The sequence below is a fragment of the Dasypus novemcinctus genome, chromosome 13, assembly GCF_030445035.2.
Source record: "Dasypus novemcinctus isolate mDasNov1 chromosome 13, mDasNov1.1.hap2, whole genome shotgun sequence".
Classification (NCBI taxonomy): Eukaryota; Metazoa; Chordata; class Mammalia; order Cingulata; family Dasypodidae; genus Dasypus; species Dasypus novemcinctus.
This window is the reverse complement of record NC_080685.1, coordinates 34,535,652-34,543,774: the sequence shown is the minus strand read 5'-3', so window position 1 is coordinate 34,543,774 and position 8,123 is coordinate 34,535,652. Positions and strand designations below refer to the sequence as shown.

General features: G+C 39.2%; 1 pseudogene; it reads right to left on the bottom strand.

Moving 5' to 3' along the window:
• Positions 1 to 897: 897 nt before the first annotated feature.
• On the bottom strand, positions 898 to 2,373 carry LOC139436213 (histone-lysine N-methyltransferase SETMAR-like; annotated as a pseudogene).
• Positions 2,374 to 8,123: the final 5,750 nt, after the last annotated feature.

The following is an 8,123-nucleotide window of genomic DNA, read 5'->3' as shown; positions in this document are numbered from 1 at the left end:
AAGGGATCCTTGCTAAAAATAGCAAAAGAAAGATAACTAGAGCAGAAGAGGTAGTAAAGACTTCTTTCAGGGAAAAATTAATGAACCTGGGAAGTGGCTGTGGCTCATTCAGATGAGTTCCTGTCTACCATATGGGAAGCCCTTGGTTCACATTCCAGGCCTCTCTGTGAAGGCAGGCTTGCCCGCACACTGCGGAGCACCACCCAGCCCACAGATGCCACGGAGTGCCACCCAGCCTGCAAACACCATGGGAAGCCAACTCAGCAAGATGAGGCAACAAAAAGAAGGGAGACAAGCGAGAACACAGAGGAGCACACAGGGAATGGACACAGAGAGCAGACAGCAAGCAAGCCACAAGGGGGAGGGGAAATAAATAAATATATAAATACAGACACAGAGGAACGTACAGCAAATGGACACAGAGAGCAGACAGTATGCAAAAAAGCCGCAAGGGGGGCATAAAAAAAAATAATGAACCCTCTGAAATCACTTATATATTTACACACACACATACTGTATGTTTGTTATATAAAGAAAATATTTTTATATATACATGTTTGTTTTATGTATTCTTTTTAGATGCTTGAGGTAAGCTAAATAAGAATTTTTAGCATCGTATTCCATTTACACACATTAAACATAGAAAGGGTTACATGAATTGCCATTTTCACACTGTAGGTACATGACAAAGAATATGGCTTTCTGACTCTTTTTTCTAGAGTTCATTTAAATTCTCACTTCATGGTTTTGTACGACCCCACACTCTCTGCTTTCCCCTGCTGTGACTGACACACTAGCATTGTCCCAATAACTATCGAATATGTAGGTTGATACAAAAGGAATTGCGGGTTTCAGACCATGAAGTTTAAATAATTATAACTAGGTTTAAACACATCTTTATTCATCAAGATAGGAACCATTATAATCAACACATTTTTGACAATAAGAAGTAACTTTGTTGATTCCTGTAGCATAAAAATCCATGCTTTGGGGTATGACAAACTCTTGGAAAGCATTTTTTGTATCCTGCTGGTTGTGGAAGCATTTTCTCTGCAAAAAGGTTGTCAAGATGTTTGAAGAAGGGAAGCGGATTTGGCCGAATGGATAGGGCATCCACCTACCACATGGGAGGTCCAAGGTTCAAACCCAGGGCCTCCTGACCCATGTGATGAGCTGGCCCACACTCAGTGCTGATGCGCACAAGGAGTGCCCTGCCATGAAGGAGTGCCCTGCCATGCAGGGGTGCGCCCCGAGTAGGGGAGCTCCTTAAGGAGAGCCGTCCAGTGCGAATAAAGTGCAGCCTGCCCAGGAATGGCACCGCACACATGGAGAGCAGACGCAGCAAGATGATGCAACAAAATGAGACACAGATTCCTGGTGTTGCTAACAAGAATACAAGTGGACACAGAAGAACACACAGTGAATAGACAGAGAGAGCAGACAACTGGGGGAGGGGGCATGGGGAAGGAGAGAGAAATAAATAAAAAATAAATCTTAAAAAAAAAAAAGATGCTTGAAGAAGTGGTAGTCGATTGGCAAGAGGTCAGGTGAATGTGGTGGATAGGGCAAAACTTCATAGCCCAACTCATTCAATTTTTGAAGCCTTGGTTGTGTGATGTGTGATCAGGTGTTGTTGTTGAGAAGAACTGGGCCCTTTCTGTTGACCAATGCCAGCTGCAGGCATTGCAGTTTTTGGTGCATCTTATTGATTTGCAGAGTGTACTTCTCAGATGTAAAGGTTTCACTGGGATTTGGAAAGCTGTAGTGGATCAAACTGGCAGCAGACACAAAATAGTGACCATGACCTTTTTTTGGTGCAAGTTTGGCTTTGGGAAGTGCTTTGGAGCTTCTTCTCAGTCCAACCACTGAGCTCTTCATCGCTGGTTGTCATATAAAATCCACTTTTCATTGCACATCACAATCTAACCAAGAAATGGTTCATTGTTATTTCATAGAATAAAAGAAGACGACACTTCAAAATGACAATTTTTAAAAAATTTTCCATCAGCTCATGAGGTACCCACTTATTGAGCTTTTTCACCTTTCCAATTTCCTTAAATGCCAAATGACTGTAGAACAGTTGACATTGAGTTCTCCAGCAACATCTCGTGTAGTTGTAAGAGGATCAGCTTCAATGATTGTTCTCAATTGGTTGTTGTCAACTTCTGATGACCAGCCACTATGTTCTTCACCTTCAAGGCTCTCATTTCCTTTGCAAAACTCCTTGAACCACCGCTGCACTGTATGTTTGCTAGCAGTTCCTGGGTCAATTGCATAGTTGATGTTGCAAGTTGTCTCTGCTGCTTTACAACCCATTTTGAACTACAATAAGAAAATCACTCAGATTTGCTTTTTGTCTAACATCATTTTCATAGTCTAAAATAAATATAAAATAAATAGCAAGTAATAAGTCATCAGCAAAAAAACATAAAGTGAGAAATGCACATTAAAATGATGTATACCATAACCACTTCATTTAAGAATGCATTCCAATATCAAATAGTAAATTTCAACAATGTAAAACCCCAATTACTTTTGCACCAACCTACTATATCCTCTGACTTGTCTCACATCCCTACAGTCTTTCCACCCCAGAGAAAAAGACATTGAGTTTTCAGGTCCATAGTGAAAACTAGATAGCCAAAACTGAGGATGATGTCACGAAACCACTCTCAGCCTCCTCCTCACTACTCATGCTATCTGGGTACAGCCAAAGGTAAAATTTGCAAGGGAGGGAGGACATGTTACTGTCATGAACTAAGTGTGATCTAGAAAATTTCTAAATGTAAATTACTTTTTTATTTTGACCTCCAGCCAAAATAAGGATTTTGAACGGCTCCTTCCTGCTATGTTTGTCTATGTCTACATCTACTTGAGGTAAAGATGAAACTATTTTGAACAACATTAAGTATAGTAGAAGTTTAAAGTGTCAAGTGTTAGAATTATTTAGTAGTAATCTTCCTGGGTCATAAAATAGTTCCTAAAACCTCTGTTCCTATTAGTCTCCCTACTACTAAATTGACAGTGCTTAGAGATTGTACCACTCTCTTCCTCAAAACTTCAAAGGTTCATGATTTGCAACCAACAAAGACAGACACTGAAAGATCCTCCACAGCCTGTCCTCAAACTAACTCTCAAGTTTAACTCCTCTCTCCTCATCTCTGCCCCTCCAGCTACTTCATTCTACTCAGCGGTCCCAAAAATGTGATACACTCTTTACCATAGAGTCAGTCCTTCATTCTGAAATGCCTCCTGTCTTAGTTTTGCTAAGCCACAATCACAAAATACCACAAACTGGTGGTTTTGGCTTAAACAACAAATGTATCGGCATACAGTTTCAGAGGCTAGAAGGCTTGCTTCTTCCTGGGGTCAGCAGCCTTCTGAATGGTTGACTATCCTTGGGTTCCATGGTTTCCTGTGACATGGTGATGTCCTCTCCTGTCTCTTTTGGGTTTTGTTGAATTCTGCCCACACATTAATTAAAAATAACATCTACAAATGTCCTATGGACATTGGCTTCACATCCACAGGAATGGAATTAAGTTTAAGAACATTTGTTTTACTGTGATATGTAATTCAACCTACCATACCTCCCAATGCTATCAAACACATTTTACCTTTTAATTTCAGTGAGAAAATTATCACTTGCTCTCTGTTCCAATAGCAGAATTATGCTTGGTTTAATTAATGTTGTTTTTTGAAAAAAATGAATTGTATGTAGTTATAAATTTAAAACCATCTAAATAATATGCGATCCTTAGAATTCCAAAAACAATAATAATAAGTACTAAATATATGAAGCAGATTTTTAACATTTCCTCTCTTCCTCAACTCCACTATCATTGGGTTACCTACCACTTGTGGTTATACTTATTATAAATAAATACACATAGATAAATAGGAATAGAGAGATAAAGATAATAAATATCTCTCAATTATTTTGCAAATCCTTTTTTCTGCAACAGTATGTTATGAACATCTTTCAAGTCAGTATTCATTACTTAACCCAGTTATTTTTTATTGAGATATAATTCAAATACCATGATATTCACCTTTTTAAGTATAATTTTTAGTATATGTACATAAAACTGAGCAATCATTACCAGTATCTAATACCAGAACACTTCTGAAGCCCCATGTGCATTAACAATCACTCCTTCCCCTTTCCCTCTATACCCTAGCAATCACTATTCTATGTTCTGTCTCTATGGAACTGCCTATTCTAAACATTTCATATAAATGTAATTATACAATCCATGTTCTTTCTTATCTCGATTCTTTCCTTGGCATAATGTTTTCAAAGTTCATCCACGTTGCAACGTATATCAGAACTTCATTCAATAAATACACAATAGACAAAAAAAGCTTACTTCAGTTTAGATTTTTATAACTTATATTCATGTTGTTTCCCCTTTTATCACCTATAAATTGTTTTTGTACTTTTCACAATTTTTCACAAAGTGGTTCATATTTTTTACTTATATCAGAAACATAGTATACAGGGGGAAATACTATGAATTATTTTGGCTTATTATCTGTGTTCAGTTCTTCAACATATGGTTTTGTGACCTTGGACAAGTTACTTAACCTCTCTGTGTCTTAGTTGCCTAATCTATTAAATTGCAATATAATATTACCTATGCAATAGATTGATGTATTTTTTTTAGATTTATTTATTTATTTTTCTTTATTTATACCCCCCTCCCCCAGATGGTTCTCTAGTCTGTCTGCTCATTGTTCTGTTTTTGTTTTTGTTTTTCACTCCCCCTCCTCCCCCCCTGCTGTTTTTGCTATTTGTCCATTCGCTGTGTGATCGTCTATATCTATTTCTTTTTTTGTCTTCTCTTTTCTTTTCTAGGATTCACCGGGATTCAATCCTGGGGACCTCTGATGTGGAGAGAGGTTCCATGTCACTTGCATCACCTCAGTTCTTGGTTTCTGTTGCCCCTCACCTTGGCTCTCCCCTTCTCTCTCTTTTTTTGTGTCATCATCTTGGGTATAACTCACTTATGTGAGCCCACACAGGCACTGGTTCACCACACAGGAACACCTTTACTAGGAGGCCCCAGGGATCAAACCAGGGTCCTCCCATATGGTGGGCAGAAGTCCAATCCCTTGAACCACATCTGCTTCCTTCTGTTCATTGCTTTACTCACCTTCTCCAGGAGGCACCAGGAACCACACCCAAGACGTCCCACATGAGAGACAAGTGCCCGATGGCCTGAGCCACATCTGCTCCCCATGGGCTACAGCATTTGCTGGTTTGTGGCATCTGCTCATTGCAGCAGGGGCGGCATCTAGCACATTTGCAGTGGGGGTGGGGTCTAGCTCATTGCAACAGGGGCAGCTCCAAACCAGGACCTCCCATGTGGTAGGCAGACACCCAACTGGTTGAGCCACATCTGCTTCCCTGATATGAGGACTATATTGAATTAATATAGGCAAAGCATTATAAAGTTCCTAGAATATACAAAATTCTATATAAATATGATTAACATTACTATGATGATTAGTCATAGGTCCTAAGTAATCATAGTGTAATTCATCCTTTCATCTACTGATATCAAACACAGTTTTTATGCAATGCAGAATTCTCATATACATAGACCTGTTATGTGTCTTTATTTATGTAGATCTTCTCTAATGTGTTTTTTTTCTCTAATGTCTTTAAATAAAATTTTATAATCTTCCCTGCAGAGGTCTAGCTTATCATATTTTAGATTTATTTATATTTCTATGATTTTATAAATAGTATTTCTCATTTACCTTTTAAAAGTTCTTATTGTATATTTAGAAATGCAATAGATTTCTAATATAATCTTTGTATGTAGCAAGATTACTAAACACTGCTTAATTCAAATAATTTCTCTATAGATTCTTTTGGACTCCCATACACATAATCACATTACATGCAATATTGGCAATTTGATTCTTCTTTACTAATCATTAGTCCTTTTATTTACCTTTGCTGTTGTGTTGTACTCTCTAAGACCTCTGGTAAAATCTGAGTAGAACATGGGTTAATGTGCTACTGATTTTTACCTCAAAGGGAAAACATTCAACATTTCACATTGGCTTTGATATGTACTCTACTATCTTTGTAGATAAAATCATATTTTATCAGTTACCAAGAGAGATATGTTTAACTTTTCACAATGATTGTAGATTTTTCTTTCTCCCCTTGAAGAGATATGTGCCATGTAAATACATATACACATATTTACATACATATAGATAGAGAGATCTATCTCTATACATAATTTAAATTATTGTGGCTTCTTAATTAATTAAATTTTGGGTGTTAAAAAGCAAACCCCTTTACTGGTTTTTGTTACAGAGCCTGTCTTAATTTCCCACCTGCTAATGAGTTCGCTTAGCAACAGGAATTTATTGTCTCACAGTTTTGAGGTTAGGAGAAGTCCAATATCAAGGTTCTGAAGTCAGGGAAGAGTTGGATCCCTCTAGGTTCTTGGCTATGTTGCATAAAAGAATTTAAGAACATACCAGTTTAGTTAGGCCAGTAAAAAGAATCTATTGGCAAATAGGGTCAAAGAATAGAGATTGGTTTTAGGAGGAGGGGCAAGATGGCATCTGAGTGAGTGAACCTCATAATCTCTCCTGCAAAGAAGCGTCTGAGTAGGGTTGGAGTCCTGCTGGACTGGGCTGTTTTGGGTGTTGCAGGGCAGGAGGTGTCTGGATGTCAATTTAGTGGGATGTGGGGATGAGCCTCCCTGGCACCGAGGGATCATTACCACATACCAGCTGAAGATGCAACTAGAAAATGACCTTGAATTAAAGGTTCAATACGGATCAGCAGAATATCCCTGTCTACATATAATAACATGACTTCAAAATGCTGTTTAACCTAATGTAAGGGGGAAACGGAAAGGAGAAATGAGAATATAAGGCTATGAGTCTCTAAAAAAGAGTCTGGAGGTTGTCAGAAGGAATGCCCTTATGCACAACTGAGCAGAGTCTAAGAGACAGATAAAGTAGATACAACCCCAGTTATTGGTTCTTTTGAGGAATAAAGAGACCCACGGGTTCTATGGTCATGGCAGATGGGGTTCACTGCCATGGCAGATGGCCCTTCTTTGGAGCTGGTGTTTCTGCGTGATGGAATTGGACTCAGAGGGGATCTCTTTTCACAAGACTTGCATGCTACTTTAATGGAATTGTAGTTGGTGCTGGGGTTTTAGATATATTTAGGGGATTTGAATCTCTGGACTGATAATAAGACACCCAGACCCAGAGCCTCAACAGACTTCAGCTCCTACACTTTGATTTATTGATTTATTGGACTTACTCTACTCAGCTAACATTGAGTTGAAGAAGGTCAACCACCACACCATGGAGCCTAGAGTGTTTACAACTGAAAGCAGGAGGAGTGCATCCAGAGTCCATGTGGAATCTAAGCCCCCACTTGACATAGATGTGCAATGGACACAACCAATCCAATGTCCACAGAGAAAATGTGGAATGGGTGTGGGAAGGGTAGCCATGGTGGCTGATGGGTTTGGGGAATGGCAGGAAGAGATGAGATGTGGAGGCGTTTTCGGGACATGGAGCTGTCCTGGGTGGTGCTCCATGGACAATTACGGGACATTGTAGATCCCCCCAGGGCCCACTGGATGGAACGTGGGAGAGTGTGGGTTATGATGTGGACCATTGACTATGGGGTGCAGTGATGCTCAGAGATGTACTTACCAGGTGCAATGGATGTGTCATGATGATAGGAGAGAGTGTTGCTGTGGGGTGAGTGGGGCATGGGGGCGGTGGGGTTGAATGGGACCTCATATTTTCTGAATGTAAGTTTTAAAAATAAATAAATAATTTTAAAAAATAAAATAAAATAAACAGCATTTTGGCTGTGAAAAGACGAATTTGCAAAAAAAAAAAAATTAGTGGGATGGTGACAGAGGAGATTCTTGCAAGAGGTAGAATTTTGGGTCTCTTTCACGGAGGTCGAGGCTGTGGGTGGGACCCTTCCCCCTGGGGGAACTGCCAACCTGAGTTCCTATGGCAGGAGTTATCCTTAGGACAGCTAGCAGAGGTATGAAGAAAGGTACTTTTCTAGATATAAACTCACAAAGACAGTACAGGCAATAACAAGACAGGCATAA